The sequence below is a fragment of the Carcharodon carcharias genome, assembly GCF_017639515.1.
Source record: "Carcharodon carcharias isolate sCarCar2 chromosome 37 unlocalized genomic scaffold, sCarCar2.pri SUPER_37_unloc_1, whole genome shotgun sequence".
In the NCBI taxonomy this organism is placed as follows: Eukaryota; Metazoa; Chordata; class Chondrichthyes; order Lamniformes; family Lamnidae; genus Carcharodon; species Carcharodon carcharias.
Genome location: NW_024470758.1, coordinates 4,597,866 through 4,618,722, shown reverse-complemented (window position 1 = coordinate 4,618,722; position 20,857 = coordinate 4,597,866). Strand labels below are relative to the sequence as shown.

Sequence of the window (20,857 nt, the reverse complement as noted above, 5' to 3'; positions counted from 1 at the left end):
TGTTGGAACATCACTATCCGTAGCTCCAGACCACAATGTACATGGAAAAGTGTGTGTCGCCACATCAACTCAGACTCCCGGATTGAAGTGTAACACAGCAGTTGGTGGATAGGCTATGATAAGTTGGAACCCAAGTCACGTTGCATGATACACAGTCTCTGCCACTTTTGTTGTCACAACATTCTTGTGGCTGGCCCCAGTTAAGTTTCTGATCGGTGATGTTTTTATAAAATATATTATAGTCCATGTCGTGAAACTGTCTCCCCCCACCAAACTCCCCCCCCACCGCCTGCAATTTGTTCTTTTACCCAATTCCCTTTTGAAAGCAGTTATTGAATTTGCTTCCACCCCCATTTCAGCACATTTCATCTAGCAACTATTCACTGCATTGAAAAAAAACTCCCTATTTCTGCCCCCTCCCCCCCCACCACCCTCAATTTATTTGCCATTTAGATGAATGAGGGACTGCAAAATGTTGGGGTCCTTAGCTAAAGCCAGGAAAGGGCTTGGGGTGTAGAGCCAGGTGCAGAGGTGCTCTTGATCCCTGTGTTTGAGATGAGATGGCAGGGAGAAGAGCTGAAGGGGGTGGTTTGGCATGGAGAAAATGCAGCCTGTGGATATCCTGCCCTCCAGCATGAGACTGAAGCCATTGGCATTTTTTTGCTGAGGGCAGTGAAGCCCAGAAATGCTTAACCTGACGATGGATTAGATGAGACACAACAGTCGGTCTTTGAGGACTGAATTAACATTGCTGCAATTAAGTGTCCACTGGAACTAAAATTAAAGCTCCGGCCTGTGACACGGAGCAGATATTTAATCTAGAATGGAGACCTAACTGAAGATAGCCTGGATAGTAGATTGCTGAGGGAGTGGGGCAGAATGGGAGTGAGTAAGATTAAGCCAGCAAAGTGTCAGTTCTGCTGAAGGGTCATGAGGACTCGAAACGTCAACTCTTTTCTTCTCCGCCGATGCTGCCAGACCTGTTGAGTTTTTCCAGGTAATTCTGTTTTTGTCCGTCTTGTTTGTGGTCAAACAAGTTAAACCTATTATCATCCCTCCCTCCAGCAAGATGAAAGGCGGTGCCGAGATTCCAGAGTGCTGCAGGATTAGAAATTCAAATCTTTGCGACACAAGAAATGCCATAGTAAAAGGGAGGGTCTATATCTTTCTTTCTGCTTCAGTTTATACCCCCCAGTAGTTTGCTGTGCTTGTGGGGATTTCTGTACATGGTGATTCACCCCAAACAGGAATGTAACAAAGTCTGGATCTGGGTTAGAAAGGGAAAGAGAGGCTTGTGTTTATATGACACCATGTTAAATCCCTCAGAAGGATCTGCAGAGCACTCCTCTACAATGACTTGCTTTGAGGCGCAATGACTGTTCTGTAGGCAGTTTCCTTTTGTACTCTATTGTGTCCACAATAGAAAGCTGAATCTGCTGAGTGAGTGCCAGTGTGAGCTGAGCCAATTATATGTTCCACAGTGAAGCCATGGGTTTTAGCCTAGGGCCAATTGGCACTCACTCTACTCCTCAATCACTGATACCTAGGGAAAGTGTCTATGCAAGTCATCTGTGGGGATAATAAAATCAGGACTTGGTGCTGTACTAGTAATGTAACTGGACCAGGAATCCAGAGGCTAATGCTGTGCCGACATGGGTTCAATTCTCACTATGGCAGGTGGTGGAATTGAAATTCAATGAATAAATTTGGAATTGAAAGCTAATTTTAGCAGTAGTGATCGTGAAAACCATCATCAATTGTTGTAAAAACCCATCTGGTTCTCTAATGCCCCTTTAGGGAAGGAAATCTGCCGTCCTTACTTGGTCTGGCCTACATGTGACTCCAGATCCACAACAATGTGGTTGTCTCTGAACTGCCCTCTGAGTTGGCCTAACAGACACTCTGTTGAAGGGCCGTTCGGGATGGCAACAAACTTGCCAGTGATGCTCACATCATATGAGAGAATAAAAAAATGTCTATAGCGCCTTTCATGACCTCATGATGCTTCAGATCATTTTATATGAAACGTGGCAGCTAAATTGTGCACAGCAAGCTCCCACATACAGCTACATGATAATGACTGGGTTATCTGTGACAGTATTGGTTGAGGGATAAACATTGGCCCAGGATACCAGGGAGAACTCCCCTGCTCTTCCAATTGTGACCCTGGGATCTTTTACTTCAACTCGAGTGTCCAGACAAGCCTCAGTTTAACGTTGCCTTCTAAATTGATATTGCAGCACCTCCTGCAACACTGCACAGGAAGTGTGTACGGGCTCAAGTCTCTAGAGTGGGGCTTCAACCTACAAGTTTCTGATTCAGAGGCAAGGGAGAGAGTGCCACCCACTGATCCACTGCTGACACCCAATGGTATGTTTGTTCAGTAACCGTGGAGGGCTGGATAGCACAAGGTGGAAGTGTTTGTTCTTTTTATCATTTGGCCAAGTATTGGATTTTCGATCAGTTACCCTGGGGAATCATTGAGGTGAGGTCCCTTCGTACAGAGGGAATATCAAGAGGGCTTTGTCATCTGACTGCAATCCGATGTATGTGATGGCAGGAGAGTAGGGTGTGGGGTCCTGGAAAGGGGCTGACTAACTGTGGAATAGTGAGTTACGAGTGCAGAGGTCACTTACGAATGTTCGTGCACCAAAAAGGCTCCTGCAGAATGAGCATTGTGCTATTCCCTTTGAAACTGGACAGTGTGGTCGTGTGCTGATGCTTCCCAGTCTCCCAAAGACTTACCTTTAACAGTTTTGGTGCCCTTCCTTTTGTGGTCCACAATTAGGTGGGGCATTGTACTGTTGGCCCTGATCTCACATTTGCAGAGCTGAAACCTGACTCTTCTGCCTGAAGTGAGGCAGTTCCTGTCAGATAATGGGGAATTTATCCAGCTGCGCGCTGCTATCCCATGGCCCTGCACAATTTGAGTTCAAATGCTGATTCACTTCATTCTATGAGTGTTTCTTCTGAATTTGAGCTGAATGGACCCTCCTGCTGACATTTGAAAGAGGATTAGGGGTTTTTGCCAGCTCCGGTTGTTGTAAGCCTTAATTTCTTTTTACTTGTGGTTTTAAGATCATTTGGATGTTTTGGAAGGAAAAGATCAGCGTTGTGATAACCTTGTGATAACTTTCACATTTGTGATTCTTTGTCTTGTAAGTTCAGGATTCTGCCTTTTCAAGCTGATTGTGAGCCACCCCCTCACTTGCAAGGAGAGTGCTCGTTTGCATCCTTCTGAATTGTATAGAATTGTCAAAAGTTTTAAAAAAAAGTCACCTTTTGTGTCCCCGTTTACTGAACATTGTGTGGTTGTGGGTGAGAAGGGCGCTGAGAATATGATTCTGCTATTTAAGAAGGGTTGTAGAGATAAGCCAGGGAACTACAGGCCAGTGAGACTCTCTGGAAAACAGTCACCTTTTGTGTCCCCGTCTACTGAATGTTGTGTGGTTGTGGGACTTATAAAGGAGGCAAATGCACATGGGATACAGGGTAATTTGATAAGGTGGATTCAAAATTGGCTTAGTTGTAGGAGGCAGAGGGTGATGACAGAAGGATGCTTTAGTGACTGGAAACCAGTGTCCAGTGGCGTACCACAGGGATCTGTGCTGGGTCCCCTATTATTTGTCATTATATAAACGACAAAGATGACTATGTGGGGGATAGGATTAGTAAGTTTGCGGATGAACCAAAGATTGGCTGGGTGGTTTAACAGTGAGATTGAGTGTCTTGAGCTACAGGAAGATATAGACGGGATGGTCAAATGGGGAGATGAGTGGCAGATGGAATTTAACCCTGAAAAGTGTGTGGTGATACACTTTGGAAGGAGTAATTTGACAAGGAAGTATTCAATGAATGGCATGACACTAGGAAGTTCTGAGGAATGAAGGGAACTTGGCGTGTGTGTCCACAGATCTCTGAAGGCAGAGGGGCATGTTAGTGGGGTGGTGAAAAAGGCAGATGGAACACTTGCCTGTATCAATCGAGGCATAGATTACAAAAGTAGGGAGGTCATGTTGGAGTTGTATAGAACCTTGGTGAGACCACAGCTGGAGTACTGTGTGCAGTTCTGGTCGCCACATTATAGGAAGGATGTGATTGCACCGGAGGGGGTGCAGAGGAGATTCACCAGAATGTTGCCTGGGATGAAACATTTAAGTTATGAAGTGAGGTTAGACAGACTTGGATTGTTTTCGTTGGAGCAGAGAAGACTGAGGGGCGACCTGATCGAGGTGTACAAGATTATGACGGGCATGGGCAGGGTGGATAGAGAGCAGCTGTTCCCCTTAGTTGAAGGGTCAGTCACGAGGGGACGTAAGTTCAAGGTGAGGGACAGGAGGTTTAGGGGGGATGTGAGGAAAAACTTTTTTACCCAGAGGGTGGTGGCAGTCTGGAATGCACTGCCTGGGAGGGTGGTGGAGGCGGGTTGCCTCACATCCTTTAAAAAGTACCTGGATGAGCACTTGGCCTGTCATAACATTGAAGGCTCTGGGCTAAGTGCTGGTAAATGGGATTAGGTAGGTCGGTCAGGTGTTTCTCACTTGTGGGTGCAGACTCGATGGGCCGAAGGGCCTCTTCTGCACTGAGAGATTCTGTGATCCTGAGATTCTGAGAAGGGCGGGGAAGGAAAGGTCTGACTCACTTCTTAACATGGATGATGAAATCCCTGCTCATGGGTCAGCAACAGCACAACGTCAGTGATGCTTCTTCACAAGACGTGCAGTTTGCGTTGCTTTCATAATTTTGTTGCCAAGTCATTTTTACTTCACCAAGAGTCAGAAGCTCAGCATTCCAAAGACTTGAATCCATGACCCAGGCCACCAGTTCCAGTATAGAAGTGAAGGAGCGCTGCACTGTTGGAGGTGTGGCGTTTGAGATGAGATGTTAAGCCGAGGACAGGCCGGCCCTCCCAGGTGGACACAAAAAGGTCCCACGGCCACTATTGGAAGAAGATAAAGAGAGTTCTCCACAATGTCCTGGCTAGTGTTGCTCCCTCAATTAACATCACAGAAACAGATTATTTTGGTGAGTCACCACATTACTGTTTTGTGGAATCTTGCTGTGCACAAATCAGTTGCTGCGTTTCCCATATTGGAACACTGGCTGTGCTTCACTGGCTTTGAAGTGCTTTGGGATGTTCTGAAGTTATGAGAAGTGCCATATAAATGCAAGTCTTTCTACAGGCAATGTCTGTTTATTCCAAGGCCAAAATCTTCCGTCCCACAGGCGGGCGTGTGTCCCGATAGCACGAGATGGCGTCGGGCGAGCGCCCCGGTGTCATTGCGCACTTGCGCAATATCTCGCTCGGCGGGCGCATGCTTCAACCGGAAGAGCACCCGCCGACAATTAAACGGGCAATTAAAAGCGATTTTGCGTGGCCACTTTTACGGTTGGCGGATGGGCCAGTCGGCCAGGCAGCCTTTACATTTTTGCTCAAACCTTGACCCAGGGTGGGATGAAATCTCCGTGGGGAAATAAAATAAAAAGAGATATCTGGGGGCTGTTTTTTTTTTATGAGGTATACTTTCAGGTGCTTGATTGTGCTGCATGGATGTATTTTGCAGCATTTTTGTTGTTTTGCTTACTCTGGAGGTCTGCAGCTTCCTGAGACAGCTGTCTGCCTTCAGGGAGCTCACTGGAAGCGCTCACCAGCACCCGCGGTGACGTCGGTGCCCGCTCTCTTCCCGCCTCCACTGGCAGCGCCGACCCTTTCTCAGTGCGCGTTTGACACTGGCTGGCCGTTAATTGGCCAGCCACTGTGAAATCGTGGTCGGGGAACCTGTTTCCCATCCGCTCCAGGGCCCGCCGATCGCATGCACCCGACAAGCGAAAAATTCAGGACATAAATAAAAAGACTTGCATTTGTACAGTGCCTTTCATGACTTAAGGGCATCCCAGCTACAGCAAATTATGTACTTTTTGAAGTGTAGTCGTTGTGGTAATGTGGAAAACAGAGCAGCCAATTTGTGCACAGCAGCTCCCACCAACAGCAATGTGTCAGTAACCAAATAATCTGCTTTCATGATGTTGGCTCAGGGTTCAATGTTGGCCAAGATACTGGGGTGCTTTTGTTTGTGATAATGCCATTGGCTTGGCAGAATCAGCCATAGTTTAATGTCTCCTCTTGAAAGATGGCACCTCTAACAGTACAGCACCCACTCAGTACTGCACTTGGGTATTAACTTAGGGCAGAATTTTGCCATCGGCAAGCAGGGGGCGGGGCCTGCTTGCCGACGTGTAAAATGATGTGAGATGATGTCAAGCGGAACCCCTGACACCATCCCGCCCCATTTAAATTTTCAGGAAGGAGGGGGCAGAGCAAAACTAGCTGCAGGTTCGCCGACCTGTCAGTGGCCAATTGAGGCCATTGACAGGATCAATTATGCAATTAAAGGACCTGCCTGTCCGACCTTAAGGTTGGCGGGTCGGCCAGGAGTCCTTGCAGGGAATAGATAAAAACATGAAACCTCATCCACTGGCAGGATGACGTTTCATGTAAGGTTTTAAAAAGTTTAATAAACTTATTATATAAATTATGAACATGTCCCATCTCATGTGACATTGTTACATGAGGGGGACATGTTATGGAATTTTTTTTTTCTATTTTGATATTTTTAAAAGTGTAAGCGATCTCTCTGGGGCTGCACTTAGCCTCAGGGAGATTGCGCTCTATCGTGCGCATGCGTGAAAAAATGCACTCTCGCTTTTGGGGAATTCCCCCCCCCCCTGCTCATAGGATAGTGCTTCCCGCCGGGCATCACGCTGGGCGGGCCTTAATTGGCCCGCGCATGTAAAATGGCGGCGGGGCCCGCTTCTCCGGCAGGGATCGGCTCCCCACCCGCCAGATATTGGGTCAGGCCCGCCCAGCAGGCAGAAAATTCTGCCCTTAGATTTTGTGATTGAATATCTGAACTGGGACTTAAAAGCATGACATTCTCACTCGGGTAACACTTTGAAGGCACCAAGTTAACTCGGTGAGCTATTTGGCATTTACGCAGCTGATTGAGCCAGGATGGTGTGTCACAGCTTTCGCCTCTGTTTTGGTGCAGGGGCAAATCAGAGGGTAAAGAGGCTCTGGGATGTCCTGCAGGCTGACATGCTCATCAGGATTTACATGGTGAACGTCACAGCTGGGGGAAGCAAAGTTACGACCATAATTTGTTGCTTTTGTTGAACACGCTTTGCTCACCACTTAACCCTTCCAAATACTTTCTGAATCTAAAAGAATGCAGCTTGTTTCTTTATATGAGTGAGACAGTGGCTCATTATAAAGCGGACTGCTGGCTAAAACTGGTTGGGTTCTATGCCATTTCCAATTGTCCTGCCTTCCAGTAATTACCTCTAATTCGGATGAGAATTCAGAATTCCAGTGTAAGATTAGTCACTACTTTGCACTGAAATGTGTTCTATAAATGACATTTATAACTGCAAGAGTGCACTGCTCCTGCAGGCTCAGGGTTTAACTCCCACTCATCCGGTTGATGCTTTTCGCCGGATGCTGTTCCCCATGCTGCTGAACAATCTGTGCTTTGAGCTTGCTCCCCACGGCCACAAACTTTGCTCTGCTCGACCTATCCTTCAGAACTCTTCCATGCCACCACTTTATAAGCTGCTGCTATTGACTTTGTGTTTGCCAACTTGCAGTTATTCTGTATTGCAGCTGCGTCGTCTGCACAAAGCTTGCTGTTTGACCTTTCATGTCACCTGTGGCATAATAACGTTCCTCCTCAAATTCCCCCTTCTTATCTTTTGAGGCACTGCCGAGGAGACTTACCAGAATGGTTCCGGGGATGAGGGGATTTTAGCTACAAGGTTAGGTTAGAGAAACTGTGGTTGGCCTCCTTGGAGCAAAGGAGATTGAGAGGAGACTTGACAGTGGAGTACAAGATTATAGGTTTTAGATAAGGTAGACAAAGAAAAGCTGTTCCCATTAGCAGATGATACAAGGACTAGGATTTAAAGGTTTGTGCAAGAGATGGTGGGAGGGTGTTGTGAGGAAGAACACTTTTACGCAGCGAGTTGCAATGGATGAGAACTCGCTGCCTGTGAGGGTGGTGCAAGCGGAGACGATCAATGATTTCAAAAGGAAATTGGAAAGGGACTTGAAGGAAATAAGCTTGCAGGGCTACGGGGATAGAGTGGGGCAATGGGACTGTCTGGATTGCTCTACAGAGAGCCGACATGGACTCGATGGGTCGAATGGCCTCCTTCTTGACATTGTGACTCTGGCTGTATCTCCTCAAGGTTATCCACATAGATTGTGGGTGAACCAGGCTCTCATAACAATACCTTTCCAAACTTGTCTGTGAGGAGGCCCACAAAGGTGAAATGGAGATAATTGCCCTTTCAAAATGGCAGCAACTTGTATTTGCATAGCATTTAACATAGTCAAACACTTTTTGTTTGCTCCTCATCTTCCCCTATCTCCTGGTGTGTTGTCCACATTTGTTTAACATCTGTGGCTGAACTCACTGGAGTTGGCCTCAATATTGTGAATATTCCAGTAATCTTTGCCAAAGGAAAGAAAGAAAAATTTCAGGACCAGTCACCCTTATCCTTGTGCACGTTGCATAGTTTGTCATCTTTCTTCTTAAGTTCTCTGCCTGAAGGCAGGTCTGACCCACAGCACCACAATCTCCATCATGGGTCGGGCAAGGAGGCGGGTCCTGAATTCACCCTAGCCAGAACAGCATCGAACCTTGTGCCTTCGGGCATTAATCTGATCCAGCCAACAGAGCAAACTGGATCCATCTTGTGGCAACATACACTTTAACATGCATGTTGTAGTCTGGAGCTATGGATAGTGATGGTAGAGGCTCCGGTTTCTTTCCATCACATGGCTGATCAGGAATCTCTCCCGCTCTTACCACCTGCTATTGGCGTGTGCTGGAAGGATTTACAGGTTGACACTCAACCTGTTAGGCTGCGTTCTGAACATACCTTCCTTGACCATCAAATCTTGGAGCAGGACTTGAACCCAGAGCTCAGAGGCAGGGACACTATCCACTGTGTCACACAACCGCTTGCATGGTTATCTGTAGAATGGCATCAGTTTAGGATCAGAAGGAAGACTCCTTGTTAGGAAATGTGGACGATCTGGATAAAGGGAAGTGTTCTCATTTCAGTGGTGCAAGAAGTGGTTTAAGCCAGGAAGCAAATAATTACTTAATTTATTAATTAACTTCTCTCTAGATTGAGTCTCAGAGTCACCCAGCATCCATGAGTAGAGGGAGACAAGAAGACACACACATGCACACAAGGAGTAAGTTATTTTCTCCTGGTATTCTTTCTACCAGTGATGTTCTGTAAGCAGCATCCAAGGGTGGCTTTACTCGTCCAACTGTCTTCCCTCCCTGTCCAGAGATCCACTCTAACCCCCTCCTGCACTGGTCACTTTGCCAGGCACTGACGTTAGCGATTTTATTGTCAGTTGCCTCTTTGGCAGATAGCGGACATTGACCAGTAAAAGATCCAACTTCAACCAAGTTGGTGACGTAAAGATGATGATAGCTGCTGTTTGTAACTCGAGATTTATCAATAAACACGTGTTTGGGGTCACGTTGACTTGCAACCTTGAAAAGTGCAACCCGTACTGACCATTGGTTAAATTCACCCACCCTGAGAACCAGCAGAGATTAAAGTGCACTCCCTTTTCATTCTCTGGATCAGTACTTCGCAAACATTTTTCCAATCTGACCCCATTTTAATGCCTCTGACTTCGTGTGACTCCAGAGTGAAAATTGGAAGGGCAGTGGAAGACGGTTGTTGAATTGGTGGGATATGGGGGGAGAGGTGGGGGGAGTGAACATTGTTGAACTGGGAAGATTGGAGAGTTGCTGACCCCATTGTTTGTAACTCGAGATTTATCAATAAACAAGTGTTTGGGGTCACGTTGACTTGCAACCTTGAAAAGTGCAACCCGTACTGACCATTGGTTAAATTCACCCACCCTGAGAACCAGCAGAGATTAAAGTGCACTCCCTTTTCATTCTCTGGATCAGTACTTCGCAAACATTTTTCCAATCTGACCCCATTTTAATGCCTCTGACTTCGTGTGACTCCAGAGTGAAAATTGGAAGGGCAGTGGAAGACGGTTGTTGAATTGGTGGGATATGGGGGGAGAGGTGGGGGGAGTGAACATTGTTGAACTGGGAAGATTGGAGAGTTGCTGAGCAGGGGTTGGAGGAGTTAAAACTGCTGGATTTCATCTGAAAAAAATCGAAGGCCAACCTTTTTACAGGCTATGGTTGAAGCAGCAATCGGGCCACAGAGAATAGGTGGTTAAGTCATGCTCACCAACAGAAAAAAAACAGTCATTTAAAGGGGACTCTCCAGGGCCAGGGAGAGCGATTCCAGGTGCTTCTGTGTTTTTGGGCCCCTTATTCTCCCTGTCCCCCCATTAACCCTCCTCCTCAAGTGGGTCGAACTGTTTCATATTGGTTTTGTAAAACCTTTTAGCTTTTGTATTCTATGCCTTTACTTATAAAGCCCTTTAAATGCGCGGGTTTCAGTATGATACACTTTACGACCATGGCTTTGTCAATGACACACAACTTAAGCAACTAGTTCAGCTTCTTTGAACCAGACCCTATGCAATATCTGGACAGTAACATCCAAAAGGCTTGAACCTCACAAGCACCTCAAACAACAATCCCATGTACAAATGAGAAGATCTTGAACTAATAGTGATGTATTCAACTGGCGCAGGACTGCTGTTTTAATTCCAAGTTTAAAAATGGCAAAATTAGCACCAACCAATTTGCCTGCAATAATATGCTATTTATATCCAGACAAGTGGGCCTTGTTAACAGAAAGAATACACTTTGCATTGAGTGATAACATTTTAAATTGAAGCTCACCACACTTACAGGTGACCAGCACAGAGCATATAATAAGAGAGCAAAGTACTGCAAATGCTGAAAACCTGAAATATAAACAGAAAATGCTGGAAATACATGGCAGGCAAGGCAGCATCTCTATTATTGTGTTACTTAGTCTACTGTACTCGCTGCTCACAATGTGGTCACCTTGACATTGGGGAGACCAAAAGCAGACTGGGTGCCCGCTTTGTGGAACGTCTCTGTTCAGTCCACAAGCATGACCCCCAGCTTCCTGTCTATCATCTGTAGTTTCAATTCTCCACCTTGCTCTCACTCTGACCTTTCTGTCCGCTGACTCCTGCAGAGTTCCAATGAAGCTTGATGCAAGCTCGAGTAGGCATTTTACAGCCTTCTGGATTCAACACTAACTTCTCATTGTGTTTCCTCTCCCTTTGCTGGTTTGCATTATTTCTCTCTCATTTCTCTTTTTACCTTTGTTTTCAGACAGCAGTTGTTCTTGATCCTACCATAAGTGTGAATGTCTTGTCATTATATTGTTAAGGTTAAGATAGATAGTTGATAGGTAATAATGGTCTTTGAGCACATATAAATAGGGGATCTGGGAATGATATTTTGGTTGCATTAGTTGAGTTTCCTTTGAAGTTTTGATTTTTGTTACAGTGCCCCACCAGGGGCTGTCACACCCACTTTAGTTACTTCATTTGTTTTCTTTTTGTTCTTTATAAAGAGAATATAAATAGGGGATAGTTGGGACACTGGGTTGAGAGGGAGGAGAGCTGTGAGACACAACAAGTCAATAAAAAATCTCAATAAAGAAAAACTGCATGTCTTAGTTTCAATTCCACCAACCGGCTTGGACCCCATTAGCAGAGAGATTATGGGGAGACGGTGGTGTACTGGTAATGTCAGTTGACTGGTAATCCAGAGGCCCAGGCTAATGCTGTGGGGACATAGGTTCAAATCCCACCAAGAAACTGGTAGAATTTAAATTCAATTTGCAAATCTGGAATATGGAGTTTATCTCAGTTGTTATGATCCCAGAAGACATTACTACTTAACAAGTGAGATCTCAGAGAGTGAAAACTGGCTTGATAGATCCTAACTTTCTTTTAAAAAATACATAAAGGTAAGTTACTGAACAAATTCATAGGAGTCTGCTAATGAACTTATAATGAAAAGAATAAAATATTTATGAAACAAGAGAAATGAACTATATTACAGCAGACAAAAAGGTTGGAAAGATCTCAATAGAAACACAAGAAAATGATTAAAATATTCTCTATTCCTTCACCACAGCTATATCTTTATAGACACATACAAAGTCGTAAAGATAAAAAACTTACGATGTCTATCTTATACTTACCCTGGATATCAGAGTATGTGGGACATGTGAACTGACTAGTGAACCACACTCCAAAGTAAATGACAGATATGACCCAGCAGATTCTATGGATTTCTCAACAACCCACCCAGACGCTTGTCACAACATGAGCCAACTGGCCTCACTGAAACTCTGCTTTTCTCACGTTGGTTTCTAATCTCCACATTTGGAGGGGCAACCTGATCGAGGTGTACAAGATTATGAGGGGCATGGACAGGGTGGATAGGGAGCGGCTGCTCCCCTTAGTTGAAGGGTCAGTCACAAGGGGACATAAATTCAAGGTGAGGGACAGGAGGTTTAGGGGGGATGTGAGGAAAAACTTTTTTACCCAGAGGGTGATGGTCTGGAATTCACTGTCTGGGAGGGTGATGGAGGCGGGCTGCCTCACATCTTTTAAAAAGTACCTGGATGAGCACTTGGCACGCCATAACATTGAAGGCTCTGGGCTAAGTGCTGGTAAATGGGATTAGGTAGGTAAGTAGGTCAAGTGTTTCTCACGTGTCGGTGCAGACTCGATGGGCTGAAGGGCCTCTTCTGCACTCTGTGATTCTGTGATTTGAAGAGCTTGCCTTGGAATTCTCTTCAAATGTTGCTCCCACTCGGATGGCTTCAACAAGGATCCACCTCCAGGGCTTCAGTCCCACTTTCCGAGACTCCTTTCCTCTTGATCTCTTAGCACACTTTCATATCTGCAGCCATACCAAGCAGAACACTGCTGCTCCAGAAGGGTACCTTTGCCCTTGCAGCCTGCAGCACAGCTTCTCTCTCGGATCTTCAGGGCTTCTCTTGAGTCCACTTTGCTTCAAGTCTGCTCCTCACAGCTCTTTCATTAACTTGGAGCCTTTTTATCTGCTCCTGTTGTTTATCTTGACTCAGTGGGATCTATTTCTGATCCATGTCTTTTTCCCTGCTTGGGATTTTCTCCTGGGACCTCTTTCTGTTCCACTCCCTGGTTTTGGACCTTCTTGATTTTGGAACTTCTCTTCATCCCCCTCCCCGTGCTTGGGTGACCTTCTGTCAAATGGTGCTTCAGTTCAGGTCACCTGACCTCCAGTTATGCGTTGTTTGACTTTTCTTTGTCTCTAGGCCGGGAACCGGCTCTGCGCGTGTGCGCAAAAGAAAATTAGATCAACGAACTGCGCAAATGCGGCCGTTCTCCAGCTGTCGCATGAGCAGAATTCCTGAGGCCTGCCGGGAACTGTCATTCCCCAAACCACTACTTCAGTTTAAACCTAAGGCCAGTATTGGAGTTTGTTGCACAGTAATGGTGTCCATGAAACTATCATCAGTTGATACAAAAACCCATCCGGTTCACTAATGTACCTTTAGAGAAGGAAATCTGCCATCCTTACCTGGTCTGGCCTACATATGGCTCCAGACCCACAGCAGTGTGGTTGACTCTTAATTGCCCTCTGAAATGGACTAGTAAGCCACTCCGTTTAAAGGCAATTGGGGATGGGCAACAAATGCTGGCCCTGGCAATGATGCCCACGTCCCATGAAAGTGTAAATAAAATACACACCTCCTCTGGATGCACCTTTCGATTCTTTACTTGTCCCATTTTTCAAAGAAATTTTGTCATTTAATCTTTCCAGCCCTCCACCCTGTTGCAGACCTTCTCTTTTGTTCCTTTTTCCACCCCTCCTGCCTTTCACTTCCTCCAAACCTATTACATTTATAATTTTTCCCAGTTCTACTGCTTTTCTCTTTTCCCTGCCAGAATATTTCCAGCATTTTCTCTTTTTATTTCAGATTGAGGCAACACTACCCTTCACAACCCTCTGCATTTGACATTTTCTAAGTTAATGGTTGGAATATTGGATTGTATATAATTCACCCCTGCCGCCTTTTGCATCTTTTCCATTTTCCTTCAGCTGGAGGGTTTGTTTAATGAGACCACGTACAGTTTGGGATTCATTTCCCAACACCGGATTTAGCCGCCTTGACTGTTTTTCAGTGACCTGTACACCCGTGCTTACTGTAGCCGTCCTGGCGCTGCTATTTTCCGTAGTAAATCTTTTTCATTTCCGTGGGTGTATCAGGAAAATGGGTGTGTTTGATAATCCTTTCATCCCTGACGTTTCGCTTCATCCTTATCTCAAATAGATTGCTTTGCCCTTATCACAGACTACTTCAATCATCAGATGTCTTGACTCTGTGCATAAACTCCCCCCTCCCCAGAAGAAAAAAACAGTGCATATCCAAAGGTCAGAGAGAAAAAAGTATTGATGTTTGTTCTGAAGTAGAACATGGTTACTATTTATCAGACAAGAGTTTGTTAACCCTGAAAGGAGCCATTGATTATCAGATGTGAAATCTGAGGTTGGGCCTCTGCTAGCCTGTTCACACATCAGCCCCTGAGGGGTGGAGGGGGCATGTTGCTGGTGAAGAAGAGACGAGCATAAGGTTAACCTGCCCACTTTCCTTTATGTACATTTTAAAATTCTTTCCCCATTCTGCTCTCTGGAATGGGAACACCACCATCTGCAAGTTCTCCCCTAAGCCACACAGCATCCCGACTTGGTACCATTTGCAGTCTGGGGATGGCAGTTGAGGTACTCCTAGGTGCTGACTCACCACATTATGATCCAGTTGCTCGTGACATAGTGGTAGAGCCTTTAAACATCGTAAAACGGCACAAGATTTGACACTGAGCAGGTCAAAGAGGCAGGTTTTAAGGAGCGTCTTGAAGGAGAGAGAGGCAAGGAGATTTAGGGAGGGTATTCCAGAGTTTAGGGCCCAGGCAGCTGAAGGCATGGCTGACAATGGCAGAGTGATTAAAATCAGGGAAGCTCGAGTCCAGATTTGGAGGAGCACAGAGATCTCAGAGGGTTGTGGGGCTGGAGGAGGTTACAGAGATGGGCTGGATGGATGGTAGTGGAGGGATTTGAAAGCAAGGAATTTTAAAATTGAGGCAGTAGAGGTAGGGTCAGTGAATATTTTTAAAGCTGAGGTAGACAGATTCTTGACTAACGAGGGAGTCAAAGGTTATCAGGAGTATACCGAATGTGGAGTTGAGGCCACAATCAGGTGACACAAAAACAGAAAACACTGGAAAAACTCAAGCAGGTCTAACAGCATTTGTGGAGAGAAAATAGAGTTAACGTTTTGAGTCCGGATGACAGGAAGAAGAGTCATACGGACTCAAAACGTTAGCTCTGTCTTTCTCTCCACAGATGAGGTTAGACCTGCTGAGCTTTTCAAGTATTTTCTGTTCTTGTTTCAGATTTCCAGCATCCGCAGTATTTTGCTTTTATCCAGATGATGTTGATGGTGATCTTATCGAATGGCGGAGCAGGCTTGAGGTGCCGAATGGCCTACTCCTGCTCCTAATTTGTATGTTCTGAATGGAAAGAGATTATTTCAATTTTTTCACATTTACAACAAAAAGGGATATGTTTTAATCCATGTGAGAGGATTGTATATTCAGATCAAATCAACAATTTGTTTTCCAGTAGTGTCTTTTGAAAAGTAACTTGCTTTTCCTAAGATAAAAACAAAAAAAACTGCGGATGCTGGAAATCCAAAACAAAAACAGAATTACCTGGAAAAACTCAGCAGGTCTGGCAGCATCGGCGGAGAAGAAAAGAGTTGACGTTTCGAGTCCTCATGATTCCTGTCGAAGGGTAATGAGGACTCGAAACGTCAACTCTTTTCTTCTCCGCCGACGCTGCCAGACCTGCTGAGTTTTTCCAGGTAATTCTGAACTTGTTTTTCCTGTCTGCCATTAACTGGTTATACACTTTTAATGGTTAAACTGTTTTGCAACTGGTAGTATTGCACTCTCATGCCCTTGAGCATGTGAAGAAACCCATGTGCTGGTTTTTTGTCTGGTAAAATGTAGACTTCCTGACACACCTCCTCCCTACCTACTTGCAGGGATCTCCCTCCAGTAAACTCTCTAAATTAGGACTGTGAAATCAGAGACACTTGCAGTGCAGAAGGAGGCCGTTCTGCCCGTTGACCCGACTCTTTGAAAAAGTGGTCATGCTTTGTCCCACACCCTGCCTCCCCACTTTTTGCCTGTAACCCTGTAAATTCCTCAGCCACCGAATCCATCCAACTCCCTTTTAAACTTATTCATGGAATCTGCTTGCACCAGCTGTCGATTCAAGCTCCATTCCAGGATTTGAGCACATAACCCAGGTGGACTCTCCCGGTGTTGTTTCTCGGATTGAGATGTCAAACTCCAACCCTTTCCAGTCCGAACGTTCCTGATCCTGACAACTCTCTGAGTGAAAATATTTCACCTCATCTCCCTTCTAGACCTTCTACCAATGATTTTTAAAGCGCGGAACCACTTGCCTGAGGGAACAGTTTTTCCTCTATCTTACAATGCTGAACAATCAAACCGGTTTGTTTGAAAACAATTCTTCTCACTAGTAACAGAATTCAGAACAAGGGGACACTTTTTAAAATCATTCTTTCATGGGATGTGGGTGTCGCTGGCAAGGCCAGCATTTGTTGCCCATCTTTAATTGTCTTCGAACTGAGTGGCTTGCTAGGCCATGTCAGAGGGGAGTTAAGAGTCACTCACATTGCTGTGGGTCTGGAGTCACATGTAGGCCAGACCAGATAAAGATGGCAGATTTCCTTCCCTAAAGGACATCAGTGAACCATTCAACAATTGGTGATAGTTTCACGGTCGCCATTCCTAAGACTTCTTTATATTCCTGATTTATTGAATTTAATGGGATTTGAGTCCATGCCCCCAAAAGGATTAGCCTGGCCTCTGTATTATTAGGCCAGTGACATTAACGCTGAGCCACCATCTCCCTTATATTCTTAGGGAGTTTGAAAACTGCTTTAAAGTGAACACAGGAAGGATTTTTCACATAAGGGCTTGTGAGAATGTCAGATTTGTCGTGCTAGAAACCTATAGGTGAAGTCTGTCTCTCTAACAACAATGTAGATTTCTATGTGGATGGCAGCAGTTCAGGAAGAAGGCCCACCATTGGTTTCTGATGGCAACTAAGTCATTAAAGGGAGATTGGTACTGACTTGGGAAGGAAGGCTATTGAGGGAACTGGGACAAAGGTAAGGACAAAGGACAGAAAATATCGAGTCACTTTGACTAAATGGTGCAGCAGGCTTGATGGGCTGAATGGTCGACTTCTAGCTGAATCAGTGATCCTCTTTTTCAAATCAAGGCAATCAGTCAACAGAGTTGGCAAATCTGATTGGACCCATACCAGGAGTTAACTTCAAATGGCCTCCTGCCCCAGGTTCCTGAAGTTGGTTTCTAAGATACCCATCCTTCTGGCACACCATCTTCCCAGAGTATTTGTTAAGTGGGAAGTCTCTTTGTTATATAATTGGATGATTCCTGATTTCAGTCAAACAGCCTCATTCCCCATCTCCAATACCTTTACAACTAATAAATGAGAGTGTTCAATGAAAATGAAGCTGCGCCTGCTAGACTCAATCTCTGGAGATTCCAGGATTCCTGGTGGATTGGCAACCCTATTAATGAGCTGCATATGAAGAATCCTTACTCCTCCTTCAACTTTACTCCTTTAAGCTATCTTATCCTCATGACAGTGATGGGGGTACAGGAGCAGGCACTTGAGATATTGGCACTGTTTCCTCAGGATTAGACAAGACTAGGAGGTGATTTGATCGAGGTTTGTAAAATTATGAACTGATTTGATTGTGTGGAAAACGAAATGCTTTCCTTGGATGGCCAGTCAATGATCATAGGTAACCAATTTAACTAAGTCTCACGGGGAGAGAGGATAAGAGCGTTTTCAATTTACAGAGGGTGTGTGGAGCATGGAATGATTTGCCACAGGGAATGGTTGAGGCAGAGACATCTTTTAAGAGAAGAGTGGATACAGAGGATGACATGGCTTTAGAATGAGGGCAAGGCAGCAGGATTAGTTGGTGATTGATACAGGGCTATGGGTGATTGACACAGAGCAGTGAGATGAGTTTGGGATTGATACAGGGCTATGGGGAGAGAGTGGGGCCATGGGATTAGTTTGGGATTGATCCAGGTGTTACGTATAGGAGGGGTGTTAATTTAAACAACACTAATTTCTCCCCTCACCACCCGTCCATAAACAGAAAGGTGTTTTGAATTTCTTCTCCCCTTTAAAAGCGGTAGCGTATTTCCCAACCCCTTAATTTTGGTCTGATTCAATTTCTATTAATAGATGAACGCAAAGGATGTGGGGAAGGGGTCACAATGTTGCCCCATTTGCACTCAGAGTAAAAGGGGGACAGAGAAAAGAAAGATTTACGGTGTAGAGACCACAGAGAAAAGAAATTGTGTTTCACATGGGTTCCAGAGTCTAGAATCAAAAATCAATGAGGTATTCATTCATGGAGGTCAGCAGGTTGAAAACCGATACTGCATAATTCACCTTTCCAGTGGAACTGACTTCACATGATGAGATAGGCACACAAAGATGAAAAAGTCTTGTAGGCAATGGTACAGAAGTTTCAGCAGAAACGGTGTAGAAGGGGCCAGGTATTCAATTTGGGCAGAGCTCCTTTTCTGTGGTGCTGCGAGTTAGATGATAAAATGGCAGACTGATCTTTTGTAGTACAGCAAGGCAATATTATGGTTACACAAGCTAGAGGTCCATGTCACATGACTCTCCCCTCTCTACATTGTTTTTGACAAAGGGTGTGTATCCTTCCTCTGGGTCCCTGCAATTGTTAAATGTCTCAACCATTAACAACTGAAAGGAAGGTTGTGGGGCACTTTGTCCTAGCAGACGAGTAGACTCTGGTTGGTCAGCCTGGGTTGTGAAATGCAGATAGCCTTTGTATAGTTCTGTTTGAATTTGGTCTGTGCAGCCCACAGGGGTTTTGTTAGTGTCTCTTCAAAGATAACGAGGTGCAAATTTCTTCGATACTGTCAGGTAGCTCCTTTTGTTTAGGGGTCACAGACAGACATAGATTCAGCCATTTTAAAAAGGTCTTTGTCCAGTTTTAAATTTTAAGAAATAGCCATGAGATTATCTATATATATTTTTAAAAAATATACAGTGTGAGATCTTAGTCCCCTCACACAGGGCTATGGAGACAGAGTGGGGCAGTGGGATTAGCTTTGGGATTAATACAGGGCTATAGGGAGACCACAGGCAGTGAGATTAATTGGGGATTGATACAGGGCTATTGGGAGAGGGCGAGGAACTGGGATTAGTTTCCACTAAAAATAAGAACAAAATAAAAATGAATGGGTCACTGTGGATGAATAAAAAGATATGGGAAAAATTGTGTGTAAGGAAAGTGACAAATACTAACTACATGGACAACAGTGGAGGTCATGATAAGCGTCAATGCAGAGAGATTGGAAAAGAATGAGGAGGGCATGAAGGAACCACAAAGTTAAGTTAACAAGGAACATAAAACAAAATACAGCAAAGTTTTTCTTCCCTGGCATGTGTGGAGAATGGTGCCGGTTAATCAAAAATGCCAGTTACCTAAGAGTTCTGCATTTTCAACCAGTCAGAAAGCTGGGTGATCTCGTGGTGATGCGGGTGTTGAGATCTTGTGGGAGGTTTGGGATTGGACTGCACAAATGTAGTGAGTGGCGCTGAGGGTACGCGGTGCTGGGAACAATGGGAGGCTGAGACCAGAGTGAGGACAGGCCATGGGATAACAGGTACCTATGAGTTTGACAGTTTTCTGTGGGACTGACGGGGAACAAGTGTTAGCGCCAGTTTATGAGGAATGAGAGACACCTCCAATGAAAAAACAGACCCGGCAGAAATTCCAGTTCGTAGAGAATCCCATTTGGTGGAGTACTGAATAACACAAAGTTTACTGTGGTATAATATTTTACAGGTACGTAAATAGAAAAAGGAGAGTTGCAATGGGATCCGGCTGCTCATTGATGTACAGGATAATATCACAAATAACAAAGAGAAATTGCACAAATATTGAATCACAGAATCAAAGAATTATTGCAGCACAGAAGGAGGCCATTTGGCCCATCATTGGCTTTCCAAATGAGCAATTCCCTTAGTACCATTCTCCTGCCTTCCTCCCTTAGCCCTGCACATTCTTCTTTTTCAGATACCAGTCTGATTCACTTTTGAATGCCTCCATTGAAGGTGCTTCCACCACACACTCAGGCAGTGCATTCCAGATCTTAACCCCTTGCTGCGTGGAAAAGTTTTTGCTCATATCACTTTTGTTTCTTTTGCCAATTACTTTAATCTGTGCCCTCTCGTTCTCAAATCTTTCATGAGTGGGAACAGTTTCTACCTATCTACTGTTTCCAGATTCCTCAAGATTTTGAACACCTCTGTCAAGTCAAGTCACCTCTCAGCCTTCTCTTCTCCAGCGAAAACAGCCCTAATTTCTCCAATCTATCTTCATAACTGAAGTTCCTCAAACCTGGAACCATCCTTGTGAATCTTTAATGCATTCCCTCCAATGCCCTCACATCCCTTTGCTTCAGTATTTGTCCGATGAACAGGACATGCGTACTTGATGATGAGATTAAAAATAAGATAAATGCATATAAAATAAAAAGAGATGAAATATTAAATAAACTGTTCAGACCTTCAGAGGATGAAACTCCTGGTCTGGATTACATCCATGCATTTTTAAAGCAGCTAGGGAAGAGATAGCAGAGACATTGCTATACATGTTTGATAATTTATTCAAGAAAGGTGAA

General features: G+C 44.8%; 1 protein-coding gene across 3 annotated transcripts in view; it reads left to right on the top strand.

Annotated features, from left to right (window-relative positions):
• Positions 1-20,857, top strand: part of LOC121274602 (pyruvate carboxylase, mitochondrial-like) — a 1,197,472-nt gene that overhangs the window by 21,851 nt on the left and 1,154,764 nt on the right. The window contains exon 1 of one of the 3 annotated variants that reach the window (XM_041181942.1): positions 9,191-9,262. The exons of the other annotated variants lie outside the window; for them this stretch is intronic. The gene's annotated coding sequence lies outside the window, so the exon portion shown is untranslated. Of the gene's footprint in view, positions 1-9,190; positions 9,263-20,857 lie in introns of those variants that run through there. 3 annotated transcript variants of the gene reach the window in all.